Consider the following 20,938-nt stretch of genomic DNA (forward strand, 5'->3'; position numbering starts at 1 on the left):
AAGATCCATCTAACACTCATATATCATTTTATAACATCACAATTTAGAATTCACGTATGGGTTTAATCAATAGCTGATGAGCAACTAAAACAAGTTTTATCCATGTTTACAACATGACCACAATTTCTCTACAAGCTGTTTTCCTGAGCAACAGTCGTTAAATTATTTGTAACTAGGGCTACGAGATTCCAAATTATGTGCCGTTAATTTTGCCTGAAAATAGACTCCTATATCCTCCATCCACAAAATTTTCAGAATTTTTCGTTTGGCCAATCAATACCAGATTTTTCTTAAAGTTTCCCCTATTTTACTGCTTGACTACTCTGACTACTCTTCACTAAGAATTTAATTTCTCATTGTACAGAATTCAAAATATGTTTTCGTTTATTTTGTTTGAAACTAGACTCATTAAGGAGTCTAAGCATAAAATTTTATCTTATAATCATCTTTGTACGATTTATAATGATTTTCCAAATACTGAACAGAGGATTTCGGAGCCATTCTAACTCTGTCTCACACAACTTTGAAAATCTCATTATCGGCAACCCCTTTACTTACACATTTCTAATTACATAATTTATCCAGCTTTTAACTCAACTCCCACAATTTATGGTAATTTTTCCAAAACCCTCTTCGCTCTTTGTCCCTAGCAGATTTATACAATTTACTCAGAAAGTTCTCATTCACATATTTAAAACATAATATCATATATGCCGTCATTTAGAAAAGTCATTGACCTTAACGTATATACATAATTCATATTCATCCCATTTTAAAACTTAAGACTTACAAGGAATCAAACTCAAATACTTAAGAACTTACCTTAAATGTCGCTTGGACAACTACGAATCGACTATTCCATTTGTTTCGCTTTTCCCTTTTTCCGAGTTAAGTTCCTTTCGCTCTTGAGCTAGGTAAAATAAATTGGTTTGTTTAATTACTTAACTAATTTATTTAGATTCAAACATTAATAATTTTTCTTAATAAGAAACATACGACAACTCATTAACAACCATTCATTCACATCTTTATTCTTGATTACAATCGGCCATTATAACATATACAAATGCATATTAACCACTTTGACCGATTGTCCATTAACCACTAATTCATATACATAAATTTTACAACTCAACTCATCCTTCTCCATATTATTTACCTTAATTCACATTCGGAAGTCATAGAACACATACTAACGATTTAACGTTACAATTCAAATTTTCATACACCAATAAACACATTCAGCAAAACTTCATTTCAATTTACTTAACTAAATTATTTCTTGGTACCTTTATCACATTTTCACAATCGGCAAAACCATGTTACCAATCTAATACATCAAAATTTACTTATCCAAGACTACATTCAGCATATATATATATATATATATATATATATATATATATTCACATAAACACAATAGCCGATCGTTATTTATCATCTAATTCGACTTTCAATAACCTCAAATTATAAACAATATTCAATTCCCTAATTAAGATATCAATTGACAACTTCATAAACAAAGATTAACAAGCTTAGTGCTCATCTAATAACCATTTATAATTTAAAGCTTCAAAAGTTCAAAATCTAACATTTTACTCACTTGGCCGAATACATGCTTTGCCTCAACTAAGGAAATTTATACACTCACAACTCCATCAATTCATTAACATTACACTCATTCGGCCATTATACAAGCAAATTTAACATCTAAACAACACCTTCCAAAAGCTATCAATTTATCACAATTTAAGAAATTGCCGAATGCACATATGTTCAATAATTCATGAATTTAAACCATGGGTTAACTATACAATACACTTATCAATTTAATTTCATAAACAATTACATAAAAATCACATTAACATACCTTTGATTTATGAACTAACCATGGCCGAATGCCTTGGCTTCTTCTTCTCCTTTTTTTTCTTTCACTAGTTACGGCAATAGGGAAAAGAAAGATGAACACACCTTGTTTCTATCACTCTTTCCTTCTTTTAATTATTCTTTCTTCCATAATATAAAGCCATTAACTATTATCATGCTAAAATAAAATGTATATAATATCTATCAACTATCATTATGGCCGGCCACTAATTAAAAGTGGTCCATTTGACATGCAAGTCCCTCATGTCAATAACTCATGCATTATTTGGCCACTTTAAATTTCACCTATCACATTTTCAAGTCTTATCACATGGGTCCTTTCTTATAAATTAACACCGCCTTGATAAAATCAAGGCACGAAATATTCACACATACAAATTCCACATACAATAAGCACAGAATATAACATCTAATTATTTTTGTGACTCGGTTTTGGGGTTCCAAAACCACTTTCGACTAGGGTCAAATTAGGGGTGTCACACTCATGCCAAATTCTTACCAAATTCCATAATATGCACATATCAAAACTTACCAAATTGACCAATTCTTTTGGCCATTCAAGAACATATCATAAAGATAGCATTGCATCATATAATTCATACCAAAAACTCATTCATATTCATTACAAAACCAAGCCAAATAAAATGGCTAGATATACACATTACTAAAACATAATCTAAGTACTTCTAGCCTAAACATGCCATACTTCAATATATACACTTTCAAAAGATACCAAAATAGAGTTCGATAGTGTGGTGATGGTCCTTGATGATCTCCAAGCTCCCGATAGCTATGATATCTATAAAACAGTTGAAAGACACACAAAGTAAGCTTTCAAAAGCTTAGTAAGCCATATACAAATAAACTTAACAATATAAACATATAAGCATCATAATATACATATACTCCTTAGCCAAATGAAATTACAAACCACATGGCTCAAATACATTTCACATATTCCCCATTCATTTGCACATATAGCATATTTTCTCATACTTTTGTCACATATAATCACTTGATCACAAAAATACATATACTTACCTTTCAACATCAAATATGATATACAATTTCAAATGTACCTGGATTGGATACACATTTCATAGAATCATTCGTTTCTCGGAATGCCCGTTGAACCGTTCAGAATCATAATGATACACGGATAGCTCAAAAAACTCGTATAATGCCAACGTCTCAGATGTGGTCTTACATGTAATCAAATATCGATGCCACTGTCCCAGACAGGGTCTTACACAAAATCAAATACAATACTGATGTCCCAAACATGGTCTTACACATAAATCATAAGTCAATGCCAACATCCTAGACGTGGTCTTACACGATGACATATATCGGAACCCTATGTCATAACATATGTATCCTAACTATTCCTATGGTTCGTACGGGGTTTTTCGGATGTCGGAACTTTGTCGATATTTTCTCGGATATCTTATATTCAAGGCATAAAGCCATTCATCATTGTTCAAAAAAATATAAGCATAAATAAACCATTTCAAATACATTTATTTGTATATAGACTTACCTCGTACGAATTCGGACGAACGGAGTCGACTACTCGATGACTTTCGATTTTCCCCTCTAATTATGTTTTCTTTTGTACTTGATCTATATAAATTCAAATTTAACTCTTTTATTCACCAAATCATTCAAATCAATCCACAAAAACATATTTAAGGCAATTTACAAATTAACCCTCACATTTTCACATTTTAACACTTTAGTCCTTAATTCACAAAATCACAAAATACATATAATTTCCATATACCCATGTTAGGCCGAATTATCATAGTATTCATATAAGCCTATATGTTTCATTTATTTCACATTTTAGTCCTTCAAAATTTCCTTTTTTACAATTTAGTCCAAATTACTCAAATTTATCAAAAAATCAAAGACAAAACTTAGTAATCTAACACATATCTTCCATTTACTAACATCAAACTTCATAAAACTCATAATTTCATCAATGGCTCAACTCAAAATCATTAACAATTTTAGAAATTCAAACATGGGCTTGATAGAACTCTAAACAACGATCACAAAAAACATAGAAATTATCAAAAATCGAGCAAAATACATACCTTAATCAACAATCACAAGTGTCTAACCCTAGTTGTGTTTTTCTTTCTTATTTTTCTTAAATTTTCGGCAATATGAGATGACTATAACACTAATCCATGTTTTTCTTTTATTTAACACATATTAATTCATCATTTACCATTTTACCGTTCATTAATAACATATAAAATTTCATTAATCCATCCATTATTCAAATGGCCTATTCTCAACATACGGACCTCTCATTTACAAAGACATAACAAATAGACACACTTAACATATGGCAAGTAACTATTACATTTTATGCGATTAGGTCCTTTTATCAAATTAAGCACACAAACGATTAAATTTTCACACGAAATTTTCACAAACATCAATTCACATATAATATGCATGGAAAATAATATTAAAATATTTTTCTGACTCAGATATGTGGTCCCAAAACCACTATTCAAACTAGGGTCTAAACTGGACTGTTCCAAGTTGATACAACAATTAAAGCCAACATGCATAAACATCCGATTAGGTTACACGAACTTACTTGAATGATGTCTCTGGTTTGGACTCCTACTACTCCAAAACCTTTTTCTTCCACGATCTACGTCTGGAATTTGTCTTTCTGAGTCTATATAAATAGATTAAATTATTAATTCATCACAGTCTTCAATTTCAGCCTGGAAACTTACTCTATGGCAAAATTACCTATTACGCCTAACTTTGTACATTTTTACATTTTAGTCCCTAGGCTCGTATAATGAAATACATGCATTTCCTTGATTTCCCAAGCCTAGCCAAATTATATCCTAGCTTATAACATCTTACATTTTCCTTTATTTCACTTTTCTATTACCCACTTTTACATCTTTTGCAACTTGATCCTTTTTAGGTGTTTTCATGGAAAACCACTTGATAAAAGATGTTTATTTTACATCAAACTTTCATATTCCGCCATTAAACACCAAAATACAAACATGTTACACATGGGTAAATTTTTGAACATGAACCCTAGCTTAAAATAAGGGTAGAAATGCCTAGAACATGCTTTAAGGATCTCAAAAATATAAAAAACATAAAAAACGAGGCTAGAGAGCACTTACAATCAAGCTTGAAATGTTGAAAACCCTAGCTATGGAGCCCCTTGAATTTACGACACACCATGTAGAAGATGGACAACATTTTTGCTTGATTTTTTCCTTTTTATTCTTTAATTAACCAAATGACCAAAACGCCCTTAAGGCCTTTCTTTAAAATTTTACCCATGCATGCCCATTTTTGTCCAAATTTTTAAAACTTGGTCAAATTACTATTTTAGGACCTCTAATTTATAATCCAACTAAATTTCATGCTAAAAGCTTCTAGAACTCAAGCTTTACATATTTTGCAATTTGGTTCCTAATGTCCAATTAAGTATCTTAGGCATAGAATTTCTCCATGAAATTTCTACTCAAGCATACATTCTCATCCTAGACCTCATAATAATCATGGAATAATTATTTCTATTTAGGATATGTGTTCTCGAAACCACTGTTCCAACTAGACCCTAAATCGAGATGTTACATTCAAGCACATAATAAGAGTAATATGCACAAATGTATACATAATCAAACCAACCAAGTTAAGCCAACTTTCATGGCTATATACAAAACCAAAATTTAAAAATATACAAGCCAATTCAAATGGCTAAATTCATTACCAATACTTAACCAAAATGACCCAAAATCCCTATACATGCCATCTACTCAAAATACTTAAATTTAAATGTACCAAAGTGATAGTAGGATAGTGTGATGAAGTCTCGGACGATCCCCGAATCCGAGCTAGCTTTGAAATCACTATAAAACACAGTAAAATAAATAGAGTAAGCTTTATAGCTTAGTAAGCTCACATGAATTAAACTCAATTTGATTATAAATATACAATTCAATAAATTGAATATATCAACATGTAACTCATATTAACTAACAAACCTTTCATTTATTCAATCACAAGATTATATGTGTCTTTCACAAATTTATTCGATTTAAAGCTTATACGATTAATGTACATACCTGTACCATCTCGTATCAATCTCATACTCAACCACGTCTATCATTTACCCTTTGAACCATTTGGAATACTATCGTATACACGGGAAACTCGCATCAAAGTGTCACATACATAGCCAATGCTATCACAATCTCATATCACATACATAGCCAATGCTATCAACGAGCTTGCTCACACAAGCTGTGGGTTAAGACGTAGCTACACAGTGCAGCTCACACAAGCTATCAAGTAGCCACAATACATGCCGGTATACTCAGCCACTGGTAAGACATACAGGACCAACACTTGGATCACAATATCACCATAACCCTAATGACATGCCATTCGTATCCTAATCTATTCCTAAGGTTCAACTGGAATTTTCACGTTTGTCGAATCTTCGTTGAATATGTCCAGAGTCTTGTATTCACAGTTTATGCAATATCAAAGCATTTAAAATATATTTATAACAAAACTTATTAAATACGAACTTTCCTCAATTTGTAAAAACGATGAAATAGGTCGATTAGTCGAGTACTTTCTTTTTCCCCTAATCTAGATCCAAACTTCATTTTTCTTGATCTATATAATTTCAAATTTAGCTTGTTTAATAATCTTCCTATTCAATTTAATCCAAAACACTCGTTAAAGGACTTTGACACATTTGCCCCAAGTATTTCACAACTTTTACAATTTAGTTCTTATTTCATAAAATTACAAATTCATGCAATTTCACACAAACCCATAGCTAGCCGTATTTGAATTAGGTCCCTAGCAGCCCAAAATTTTCATTTATTTCACATTTTAACTACAAAGCTTTCACATTATACAATTTTATCCCTAATTTGCATTTTCACTAAAAATCACTTAACAAAACTTGTATAAATAACATCAAACATTCATAATCTACTATTAAACATCAAATTACATGCTTATTCATCAATGGAAACATCCTAAATATTTAAAATTTTTGCAAAATAGTCCTTAGGCTAGCTAGATTAAGTTGTAACGATCTCAAAAACATATAAATCATTAAAAACGGAACAAAAATGGATTTAAATGTAGAGATGACCTATGGCTGAATGTTGAAGCTCCAAAAATGGTGTCTTCTTAGTTTATTTTCGGTGGAATAATAATATGAAGAAGATGATATCTTTGTTTAGGTTATTTTGAATTTAATTTATTTATTGAATTACATATTTAACCTTGGTCATTAACTATTAAAATCACTTAATACATGTCCTAAAATGTCCACCCACTATAAAAATGCTCTAATTACCACATATGGACTTTTATTTTAATATTCTATAGCTATTACACACCTTTAGCTAATAGAACTCAAGTTTTACACTTTAATCGATTTAGTCCTTTTATAAATTTAAGCATTCAAATGATAAAATTTCTTAACGAAAATTTCACACAAACATACTATCATGTTGTAGACCTTAAATTAATAATAAAATAATTATTTTGACTTCAAATTTGTGGTTCCAAAACCACTGTTACGATTTGACCAAAAATGGGTTGTTACAAAATTGAATTAGAGTAAATATAAATCACCTCAAGAAGGTAAGCTTGATCATATGAATATGTGATACTATTTCATATATATTAATGATGTTTGCTTGATTTATATGACTTGAATTGGTTGGAAAATATATGCAAATGTTGTTGTAGGTTGAAGGTTAAATTTGGGTGAGAAATAAGGCTAGGAAATAACCTTATCTTATCCACACGGGTTGACACACGGGCATGTGTCTTGATCGTGTGTGACACATGGCCTGGAACATGGGCATGTGGTTTGGCTGTGTGTCCTTGCATCTTAAAATCGAGATGTAGAATGCTCATAATTGGGCACACGGGAGAAGACATGGGCGTGTGTCTCAGCCATGTGTGCTACACGGCCCAGAACACGGGCGTGTGTCTTGGCCGTGTGAAGCCCATACCTAATTTCTGAAAATTAAATTGACCACATGGCCTAGCTCATGGATGTGTGGTAGACCGTGTGGTACAAGTCAGGAAGTTACACGGGTAAAGACACGGGCTAGGACACGGCCATGTGCCTTATATCAAATGCCCACACGGCCTGAGACATGGGCATGTCAAATGGCCGTAGGAGCCACATGGCCCACCAACACGGGCGTGTGACCCCTATATATAAGAAAAATTTTGAAATTTTGCAAAAAGTTTTTTGAGTTCCCATTTTAGTCCCGACTTGATTCTAATGTTTAAATTTTGCGTCGAGGGTCCATTCAAGGACAATATGATTAATTTCAGATATGAGAAGTAAATGACATGAATTATATGAAATTACTCTGTAAACTCTGGAATGTATCCCGTTATTAGCCCTTTCGAGGTTCCCATTATATGGTTCAACGAGCTTCCCATTATATAGCTCTTCGGAGCGTCTTGATAGGTTGTGATTCTATATTTGTTGTGGACACACCCTAGCTCTTATGAGCATCCCAATTAAAGGCTCTTCATGAGCTTCCAGTTAAATTGGCTCTTTGTGAGCTTCCCAATAGTGCTCGCTTGAACTTCCCGATATTGGCTATCCGGAGCTTCTCGACAAGGTTTTTTGTGAACTTCTTGATTATGGCTCTTATGAGCTTACGATTATATAGCCCAGATCAGCTTCTTGATAGGCTCTTTATGAGCTTCTCGGAATGGCTCTGTGTAAGCTTCTAATTAGAAGGCTCGAGAGAGTGCTTCCCGATTATGTGCCCTAATTGAGTACCCTTGAAAATGAATTGAAAAATTATAGTAGTGTACACTAAAGTGTACTATATGAGCGTATCCATCGATATTTCTAATAAATTCAATGGGTAAAGTTCTAACATGGCTAAACTGAATGTGAAATGAATTTCTATCAAAGTGTACATGTAATAAGGAATAATATTATGGAAAGCATATGAATACGAATGACATTAAATGATGAGCTCATCCATGTTCTTGGTATTATGTAAATTACTTGGCTAATATGATTTGTTGAAGTTGTGTTTTAGGCTATAAGCCAAATTGTTTGGATGCATTATTGTATGTTTATCTTAAATGTAAGTATATGGTAAGTTAAAATCATGTTATACGAACTGACTAAGCATTAAATGCTTATTACGTTTTCTTTTCTCTGTTTTATAGTGCTCAGAAGCTTGTAAAGGTTGGAGATCGATCGGGGTATCATCACACTGTAACACCCCTAACTCGTATCCGTTGTTGGATTAAGGTTATAAGGCATTACCGATGACATCACAGTTCATACAAATATTCAATACATTACGCAACTCAAAATTTTATCACCCAAAACTCGTAACTTAAACAAATATAAATTCTTAACTTCATATCATTTGTAACAGAAAAACATAATCCAATATATATATACATCAAAACATATTATATACAGAACACATATAACAAAAATAGCTATTTCAGTAGTTGAATATTAAACCTATTATTATCTAGCTTATGCACATGTACAAATTAAACATCAAACGAAACATATTTCACTACAAGATTTTTCTTTTCACATACCTTTAACTAATTCATGACTATATCAATTCACATATTATGCACATTAATCTAAGTTAAAGTAACCGCACGGCATACTAGATATTTCTACTCATAAACTCATTTTAATTAAACAGTATATCCAAGCCAAATATACTCCTTCCCTTGACACAAGTTTATGCGCATATGTCCATATTGTTTTGAACCATTTTGAGCATAATTAACACTACAAGTTCTTTAATTCACATGTTTAAAACACGTACACATAACTAATCACTTAATCACACATTCGATCAGCTAAAATAAATTCAATACATAGTATAAACCATATCATATACTAGTAAATATGAGTCTAATACTTTCATCAAATATACTTATACACATTATTCACCATTTCAAAACCATATCACTAATGCAAGCATACCATTTTAAATTATTAAATGTGACCATATCAAATTGTCAAATATCTATAATATAGCATAGTCTTAGTCCACACATAACAAATACAACCAATTTCAATACTAACATATAACTAAACAATTTAGTACATGACTAAATCACAATTTCCGAACCAAAAATTATACAATAATGCATATTTACAAACTAATTAATACATGACCGAATATCACTATTACTAACATCATTAACAATCACAACAAAAAATGCAACCATCATTCATATACCAAGCTTACTAAAATAAACTAATCATAAGCCTTATATATATATCATTACATCATATCAAATTCTTATACCAAGCACTCACACGCATATACCATGATCAAAAGGACCTAAGCAGTAGATTATTAACATTAATATCAAGCAATTTTCACATTGCTAAATATATACAAGTTTCAAAACAACGCAAAGCAATTACTAGCCTATACATGCCATATATTCAAAGTTTAAACTTTTAAAATATCAAAAATAATGGTCGACAGTGTAATGAACTTCTTTGACGATCCCCGAGCTCGTAACCAACTTCCAAATAATCTATAAAACAGAGATAAATACGAACACACACAGTAAGCTATTTAAGCTTAGTAAGTTATGCTATTAGGTTCACATTTTTTTTCAAGATCGTAATTTCATGTATAACATATGCTTCTATATACAATTTCACATTGGCCGAATATAAATAATCTTATATACACATATTCAAGAATCATTTCAAAAATATTCACATTATATAATAGAAAGGCTAAATATACTTTCCATGTTCACACACATTCTTCATTTGCATCATACATGATTTGTAACAAGCATTAAGTGTAACACCCCTAACCCATAACCGTCATCAGAATAGGTTAAGAGGCATTACCGGACTCGTAACTCAGATCAGAACAATCAAATATCAAATATCATCTCAATTCAATAAATACAAGTCATTCATATTCAATATGAATTTAAACCAAGCATACAAAGTCTAAACCAAGCATTCAGGACCAAATCGATAACATATGAAAGTTTCAGAACTTAGGAAATTTTTCAACATTTCAAAGGTTACACGCCCATGTGAACAGGCCATGTGCCTCACACGGCATTAGACACGCCCGTGTGTCTAATCCGTAGCAGAATAAGACATACATACTGAGTTATCCACACAGCCATAAGACATGGCCATGTGCCTAGCCGTGTGAAAATTAAGCAGGCTACTGACTTGGCCTCACGGCCGACCACACGCCCGTGTGTCAACCCTTGTGCCACACATGACCAATAGACACGCCCATGTGCCTAAGCGTGTCAAAACTAGAGGGTATACTGACTTTAATTCGTAGGGTACCCCAGGGGACACATGGCTGTGTAACGTGACCGTGTTTCGCACACGGTTGAGACACACACTCGTGTCTCTTTCCGTGTGGACAAAAATAGGCCATTTGAATAGCCAACTTGCCACCCAAATTGGGTCAAACCTACAAGCACCAAACTAAGCATATTTGCACAACCTTTTATGACCAATTCACAACCAAAACATAAGCCATTCATGACATATCATTACCAACCAATTTTATGCTCATAAGCCTTATTAATCTCTGTTAAAACATAAGACAAAAGCATATAAAATCATTTATTTCAATACATCATTTAATCTTATGATAAAAACTTATCAATTACCATAGTTAACATCAACCAAAAGCTTATCACTTTTACCATTTATTGTATCCATACATAAACACACCAAATATATGATATTGCCTTACCTTTCATAAACCAAAAACCATATCAAATCACATCCATACCAAGCCATATCACATGGCTAAATATATACATCAGAAAACATAATCTAAACACTTCTAGTCTATACATTCCATACTTCAATATACATTTTCAGAAGTACCAAAATAAGGTTCGAAAGTGTGGTGACGATCCTCGACGATCCCTGAGCTCATAGTAGCTTCGATATCTATAAAACACTGCAAACATACACAGAGTAAGCTTTCAAAAGCTTAGTAAGCCATATACAAATAAACTTATCAATATAAGCATATAAACATCAAGAATACATGTACTTTATGACCAAGATACTAACATATATCACATGGTTCACCTATAATTCATATGTTCTCAAAGATGCATGTACTTACCTTTCATTCTCAACATAATGTACAATTCAACGTACCTGAATCGAATATGCATTTCACAAAGTCATTCATTTCTCAGAATGCCCGTTTGAACCATTCAGAAATGTAAGGATACGTGGAAAGCTTGGAAAGCATATACAATGCCAACGTCCCAGACATGGTCTTACATGTAATCAAACATCAATGCCACTGTCCCAAACAGGGTCTTACATGAAATCAGATACGATGCCGATGTCCCAGACATAGTCTTACATGGAAAACAGAAGTCGATGCCAACATCCCAAACTTGGTCTTACACGATAACACATTTTGGAATCCTATGTCATGACATATGAATCCTAACTATTCCTAAGGTTCGTATGGGGCTTTTCGAACGTCAAAACTTTGTCAATACTTTTTCTGATGTCTTATTTTTCTGAGCTCATATATTCATTTATCATAGTTCAATGGAAATAAGCATAAATAAACCATTTCAAATACATTTATTTGTATATAGACTTACCTTGTATGGATTCGGATGAATGAAATTGGTTACTCGACAACTTTCGACTTCCCCTGATCTAACTCTGTATTCTTTAATTTTCGGTCTATATAAATTCAAATTTAACTAATTCAATCACAAATTCATTCAAAACTATCCACAAACACACATTTAGGGCATTTTACAATCTAGCCCTCACATTTTCACATTTTGACACTTTAGTTCCCTAATTCAGAAAATCATAAAACACACATAATTTGCTTGTACACAAGTGTAGCCGAATTTCTACAAGGTTCATATAAGTCCATGCAGTTCGTTTATTACACATTTTTGTTCCTCAATTTACAAATTTCATAATTTAGCCCATTTTACTCAAAATCATCAAAAATCCACAGGTCATGAATTTAGCCCATTTAGCCCATTTAGCCCATTTCACAATTTAGCCTATTAACAACATAAAGCTCATGAATTCATCCATGGCACATTTTAAAATCATCATCAAAATCAGAAATTGAGGCATGGGCTTGATAGTATATGAAGCAATGATTACAAAAATGTAAAAATTATCAAAAATCGTGCAAAACACATACCTAAACCAAAGGAACCCAAAGTCGAACCCTGGCAAGCTTTTCTCTTTTATTTTCTTTGTGTTTTTCGGTCATGGATGAGCAAATGACCATATTTTCATAACTTTGTTTTATTTTAATTCATTTAATAAACATGTTACCATTTTACCATTGAATTAAAACATTAACAAACCATATATATCAAGGTCATATATGTCCACTGACCATGTAAATGGCATAATAATCGCATAAGGACCTCTCATAATAAAGCCAAATCAAATAGGCACTTTTAACGTATAGCAGGCAACTTTTACATTTAACACAGTTAAGTCCTTTTTCAAAATTAAGCACACAAACATTCAAATTTTCATACGAGAGTTTCACATATGCTCATTCACATATCATAAACGCGAAAAATAATATTTAAATATTTTTATGACTCAGATATGTGGTCTCGAACCACTATTCCAACTATGGTCTAAACTAGACTGTTACATTAAGTAACTTACTTACCTTATTTCAAGTAAGTAATAAGCTAACTCATACATGGTCATCTTAGCTCATTTTACACATTCGATCTCATCTTATCGTTGCTCGATAAACCATTCAGAATTGGATAGGGCACTCGGATAATCACATATATCGTACAATGCCAATGTCCCAAGCGTGGTCTTACATGTAATACATATCGATGCCACTATCCCAGACGTGGTCTTACATGTAATTACATATCGATGCCACTGTCCCAGACAGGGTCTTACTCGCACACATATAATGGAGTCACATATGAATGCCAACGTATAAAACATGGTCTTACTCGCACATCACATATCAGAATCCTATGTCATAACATATGTATCCTAGCTATTCCGAAGGTTCATACGGGGCTTTTGAACATTGTAACTCGATCGAATAAAACTCGTAAACTTAATTCTCAAGCATATACACGTTTGTCATTAAGTATATAAAATCATAAAATTCAATTCAGCATATAAATTCATACATAATTAGAGTTAATGGTGTCTATTTGCTTATAAACATACCTCAGACGATGAAAAACGAAATAGGTCGACTAGTCGACAACTTTAGTTTTCCCCTGATCCAAATTCAATTTCTTTTGTTCTTGATCTAAAATATTCAAATTAAACTCATTCAACATACTTTCACTCATTTTAGTCCAAAAACACATAAATGGGAAAATTACCATTTTACCCCTGACATTTTACACTTTTTATAATTTAGTCCAAATTACACAAAACACAAAACATGTAAAATTTTCACACAACATGCTTAGGCCGAATATTCCTAGTGTTTGTACAAGTCCATACATTTCATTTATTTCACATTTTAGTCCTTTAATTTATTATTTTTGCAATTTAGTCCTGATTACTCAAAATCATAAAAAATTCCAATACAAAACATATCAATCCAAAACATATCTTTCATATTTCACCAACTAACATCACAAAACTCAAATATTCATCAATGGCATAACTCAAAATATTCACCAAAATCAAAAATCCGAGCATGGGCTATGTAGATAACTTAGCAACGATCTCAAAATCGTAAAAATTATAAAAAATCGAGCTTTTATTCTTTCCTTTTCTTTTTATTGTTCGGTCATGGAAATAAAATACAAACTTTGGCTTTTAATTTTTAAGTTTTATTATAACATATATTATTACACATTTTACCTTAATAACCTTTAAACATAAATGTATAACCATTATAAAATAAGGTCTTTATTGTCCAAAACATATAATTGTGGTTTAATTGCAACATAAAGCCTCCATATTATAAGAAAAATAGCTATTCATCCCTTTCACAATTAACAACCAAATTTTCATTTTACGTGATTAAATCCTTTTATTTAATCGAGCACTCAAATGATAAAATTAAATCACAAAAATTTCACACATATAAATTCACATATAATAAACACAAAAAATAATTTTTAAATATTTTTCTAACTCGAATTCATGGTATCGAAACCACCATTCCAAATAGGGTCTCAATCAGGCTGTTACAACTTTCCCCCCTTAGGGATTTTTGTCCCCGAAAATGTTATGGGTGATAGGTTCGGATGACACTCTTTCCTAGCATTCTCTGGCTCCCACACTACTTCTTCAACTCCGTGTTTATGCCACAATACTTTAACTAATGTAATTTTCTTATTTCGTAATTATTTAACCTCACGAGCCAGAATGCGAATCGGTTCTTCCTCATATGTCATATCGGACTTAATCTCAATCTCTGATAAACTAATCACATGTAAAGAATCAGATCGATATCTATGAAGCATCAAGGCATAAAATACATTATGGATCTTTTCTAACTCAGGTGGCAACAATAATTTGTATTCAACCGGTCTGATACGCTTTATGATCTCATACGACCCAATAAATCTCGGACTCAATTTGCCTTTACGACCGAATCTGAGTATTTTCTTCCACGGTGAGACTTTCAAAAGTACTTTGTCCCCAATTTGAAACTCTATATCTTTTCATTTCAAGTTTGCATAAGATTTCTGACGATCTGATGTTGTTTTCAAACTTTCACTTTTTGTTTAGTCTCTCTGATCAAATCGACCCCGTGTATCTTGTTTTCACTGAGGTCAGTCCAATACAATGGTGTACAACATTTACGACTGTACAAATCCTCGTAAGGTGCCATTTTAATACTCGATTGAAAACTATTATTATACAGAAATTCAATCAGAGGTAAGTATCATTCCCACGTACCTTCGAACTCGAGAATGCAACATCTCAACATATCCTCAAGTATCTGAATGATTTGTTTGGACTAGCCATCTGTTTGCGGATGGAAAGTAGTGCTGAAATGTAATTCCGTACCTAGGGCATCTTGCAGTTTTTTCCAAAACCGCGATGTAAACCTCGAATCTCTATCCAAAACAATTGAAATGGGCACATCGTGTAATCTCACAATCTAAGAAACATACAATTCAGGTAGCTTATCAAGCAAATAATCTGTATGAACCGGAACAAAGTGAGTTGATTTAGTTAGTCTATCCACATCAGATTGCATCTTTCTACTCAGTTTCAGAGGTAAACCGGATACAAAATCCATCATGGCTCTGTCCCATTTCCACTCAGGTATCATGATCGGCAGAAGCAATCTAGAAGGTACCTAATGCTCAGCTTTTACTTGCTGACAGACTAAACATTTTGAAACAAAGTTAGAAATGTCTCGTTTCATACCATGCCACCAATAAAGCTGTTTTAGATCATTATACATATTCGTACTACCCAGATGAACAGATAACCGACTACTGTGAGCTTTATTCAAAATCATTTGAATCAACTCTGAATTTCTTAGAACACATATTCAGTTTCTGAATCTCAAATAGCCCTCAGCATCAACTCTGAACTCTAAATCAACCTTTTAATCACATTGAGCTCGTTTTGCTAACAAATTATCATCGACTTTCTGAGCATCACAAATTTTTTGAATAAATAACGGTCTAGCTTTTAATTTAGCTATTATCTAACCATCATCATACATAGCCATATGTAAATTCATTGCACGTAAAGCAAACAGTGATTTTCGGCTTAGAGCATAAGCAACAACGTTAGCCTTACCCAGATGGTAGTCAATCACAAGCTTGTAGTCTTTTAGCAACTCAAACTATCAGCGTTGTCTTAAATTTAGATCTTTCTAAGTCATCAAATATTTCAGGCTTTTATGATCAGAATACACATGACATTTTTCACCAAACAGGTAGTGATGCCATATCTTCAAAGCAAACACAATAGTTGCTAACTCTAGGTCATGTGTCGAATAGTTCTTTTCATGCGACTTTAACTATCTCGAGGAATAAGCTATGTCTTTGCCTTCCTGCATCAAAACACAGCCCAAACCATTGAAGGATGCATCACTATAGATAACAAATTCTTTACCCGATTCTGGCTGAACTAGCACTGGAGCTTCGGTCAAAAAGGCTTTCAACTGCTCAAAACTTTTCTGGCACTTTTCTGACCACTCGAACTTAACATCTTTCTGAAGTAACTTTGTCATCGGGGTTGCAATCATAGAGAAACCTTTCATGAACTGTCTATAGTAACCAACAAGTCCCTGAAAGCTTTAGACTTCAGAAACATTTTTCGGAGGTTTCCAATCAAGTATAGCTGAAATTTTACTCGGATCAACCTGAATACTTGATGCTGATACAACATGGCCCAGAAAACTAACTTCGCGTAACCAAAACTCACATTTACTGAACTTCGTACACAACTATTTATCTTGCAAAGTCTATAACACAAGTCTCAAATGTTTGACATGCTCGATTTCATGACGTGAGTAGATCAAAATGTCATCTATGAACACAACCACAAACCGATCCAAATATTGTCTGAAGATCCAATTCATCAAATCCATGAAAACAACAGGTGTATTAGTAAGTCTGAAAGGCATAACTAGAAACTCATAATGTCCATACCTCATTCAGAAAGCAGTCTTTAGCAGATCAGAGTCTTTAACTCGCAACTAATCTCAAATCTATCTTTGAAAACACTGAAGCCCCTTTCAGTTGATCAAACAAGTCATCAATCCATGGCAACGGATATGTATCCTTTATATTCACCTTATTGAGTTGTCTATAGTGGATACACATTCTTGTATTTCCATCTTTCTTTTTCACAAATAACACTAGTGTACCCCAGGGAGAGAAACTCGGTCGTGTGAAACCTCTATCTGCCAACTCTTGCAATTAAGCTTTCAGTTCTTTTAATTCAGTAGGTGCCATTTTGTATAGAGCTATCGATATCAAAGTCGTCTCAAGCACTAATTTAATGCTAAACTCTACCTCCCGAATAAGTGGCAAACTCAGCAATTCTTTAGGAAATACATCTGGATACTCGCACACAAGTAGTATTGATTCAATCTTTCTTTCGACCACTTTACTATCAAGCACATATGCAAAATAAGCTTCGCAACCTTTTCTTATATATTTCTGAGCTAACATCGAAGAAATCACTGCCGGTAAACCAGTCAAATCATTAGATTCAATCCGAATAATCTCATCATTTTGGCACCTTAAACCAATAGCCTTTCTTTTGCAGGTTACAACAGCATCATGCAAAGTGAACCAGTCCATACCCAGAATTATATCGAACTTGTCGCCCAGCAACAACATCAAATTAGCAGGAAAACACAAGGCTTGAATCATCAAGGGACAATTCTTACACACTTTTTCAACCACAACACACTGGTCCAAGGTGTTTGATACTCTAATCACAATCTCAGTAGACTCAACAGGCAAAGTCTTACTGAATACTACAGTCTCATACACATAAGCATGAGTCGAACCAGGATCAATCAATGCAATTACACTAGTATCATAGAGAGTGAATATATCAGTAATAACATCTACGGATGAGGCCTCCTCGCGTGCGCGGGTAGCATAGGCTCTGGCAGATGCATAAGCCTCGGATCTAACTGATGCATCTTTAGTCCCTCGTTAACTTCTACTCACATTACCCGTATTTTTGGGTGGTCTACCTCGAGCTGCAGTATTACCTGATCTCGTATTTTTTCACTGTATCTTGCCCAACCAACTCAGGACATTCATGGATGAAGTGATCAATCAATTCACATTTAAAACAGGCCCGATCGTACAATCTACAACTGTTGGAATGTATTTTACCACAATGTTTACACTTCAGTTGATTTGATCTAACATTACCAACACTAGCTACTAAGGTAGCTCTCGAGCTCACAGGTGGTCTATCCTGATCTCGTCTAGAATAACCAGGTGTAGCCTTAGAATGGCTAAAATCATCTCGAAACTTCTTTGATGCTGATTGAAATGACTTATTCGATGATCTCTTACGTGAATCTCTAGCTTCAAAGTCAGGTTTTCTTTTCTATTTCGCAAGATCTTCGGCTTTGCAGACTCGCTCAACCAGGACTACAAACTCCTTTATTTCAAGTATACCAACCAGCAGTTTAATGTCTTCATTCAACTCGACTTCAAATCTTTTACACATTATAGCTTCAGTCGAAACACACTCTAAGGCATACCGACTGAGTCTCATGAATTTTTGTTCATATTCTGTCACGGTCATTTGACCCTGTTTCAACTCTAGAAATTCTTTACGCTTCTGACCAATAAATATTTGGCTGATGTATTTCTTATGAAACTCAGTCTGAAAGAAGTCCCAGGTCACCTATTCTTTTAGAGCCACTGATACTAGTGTATTCCACTAGTGATTTGCGGTATCTTGTAACAAAGATATGACACATTTTAAACACTCGTCTAGGGTACAAGATAGCTCATCAAACACGCGGATAGTATTATCAAGCCAGAATTTAGCTCACTCAGCATCATCATCATCAGTGGCTCTTAACTCTTCAGCCTCGTGTCTTCTGATTTTATCAACAGGAGGCTTAAGCAATCTCAACGGATCACTCACTTGAGGTATAGCAGGTATCGAAGATGGATTAATCGGGGGTGGAGGTTATTGTGCAGCCGGATTAGTCTGGATATTCTAAGTAAACTAGTCGTTCATCATTTCATAAAAGGCTTGCTTAGCCTCTCCCTCTTGATTACTAGAGGTCGGTCGAGAATCAATGGACGCTGTCCCTTGTGCAAGAGTAGGCGCTATACTCTCGACATCATCAGCTACAACTCTTTCGGAATCCATTTACTATATGAAAACACATTTTCAAATGTTAGAAGTCATCACACTATCGTAGTATATAATATGGCATGTATAGCTAAACTCACACGCGGTACGTTAGTCCTAGAATCAACTAAATAGTGGCTCTGATACCAATCAAATGTAGCACCCCTAACACGTATCTGTCACCAAATTAAGGTTATAAGGCATTACCGGTGATATCACAGTTCATACAAATATTTACTACATTATGCAGCTCAAAATTTTATCACACCAAAACTCGTAACTTAAACAAATATCAATTCTTAACTTCATATCATTCGTAACAAAAAAACATAATCCAATATATATATATATATATATATATATCAAAACATATTATATACAAAACACATATAACAAAATAGCTATTTCAATAGTTGAATATTAAACCTATTATTATCTAGCTTATGCACATGTACAATTTAAACATCAAACGAAACATATTTCACTACAAGATTTTTGTTTTCATATAACTTTAATTAATTCATGACTATATCAATTCACATATTATGCACATTAATCTAAGTTAAAGAAACCGCATGGCATACTAGATATTTCTACTCATAAACTCATTCTAATCAAACATTATATCCAAGCTAAATATACTCCTTCCCTTGACACAAGTTTATGCACATCTGTCCATATTCTTTTGAACTAATTTGAGCACAATTAACACTAAAAGTGCTTTAATTCACGTGTTTAAAACACGTACACGAAACCAATCACTTAATCACACATTCGATCAGCTAAAATAAATTCAATACATAGTATAAACCATATCATATACTAGTAAATATGAGTTTAATACTTTCATCCAATATACTTATACACATTATTCACCATTTCAAAACCATATCACTAATGCAAGCACACTATTTCAAATTATTCAATGTAACCATATCAAATTGTCAAATATTTATAATATACTATAGTCTTAGTCCACACATAACGAATACAACCAATTTCAGCACTAACATATAACTAAACAATTTACTACATGACTAAATCACAATTGCCAAACCACAAATTATATAATAATCCATATTTACCAACTAATTAATACATGACTGAATATCACTATTACTAACACCATTAACAATCACAACCAAAAATGCAACCATCATCCATATACCAAGCTTA

Source organism: Gossypium arboreum, chromosome 13, assembly GCF_025698485.1.
Source record: "Gossypium arboreum isolate Shixiya-1 chromosome 13, ASM2569848v2, whole genome shotgun sequence".
In the NCBI taxonomy this organism is placed as follows: domain Eukaryota; kingdom Viridiplantae; phylum Streptophyta; class Magnoliopsida; order Malvales; family Malvaceae; genus Gossypium; species Gossypium arboreum.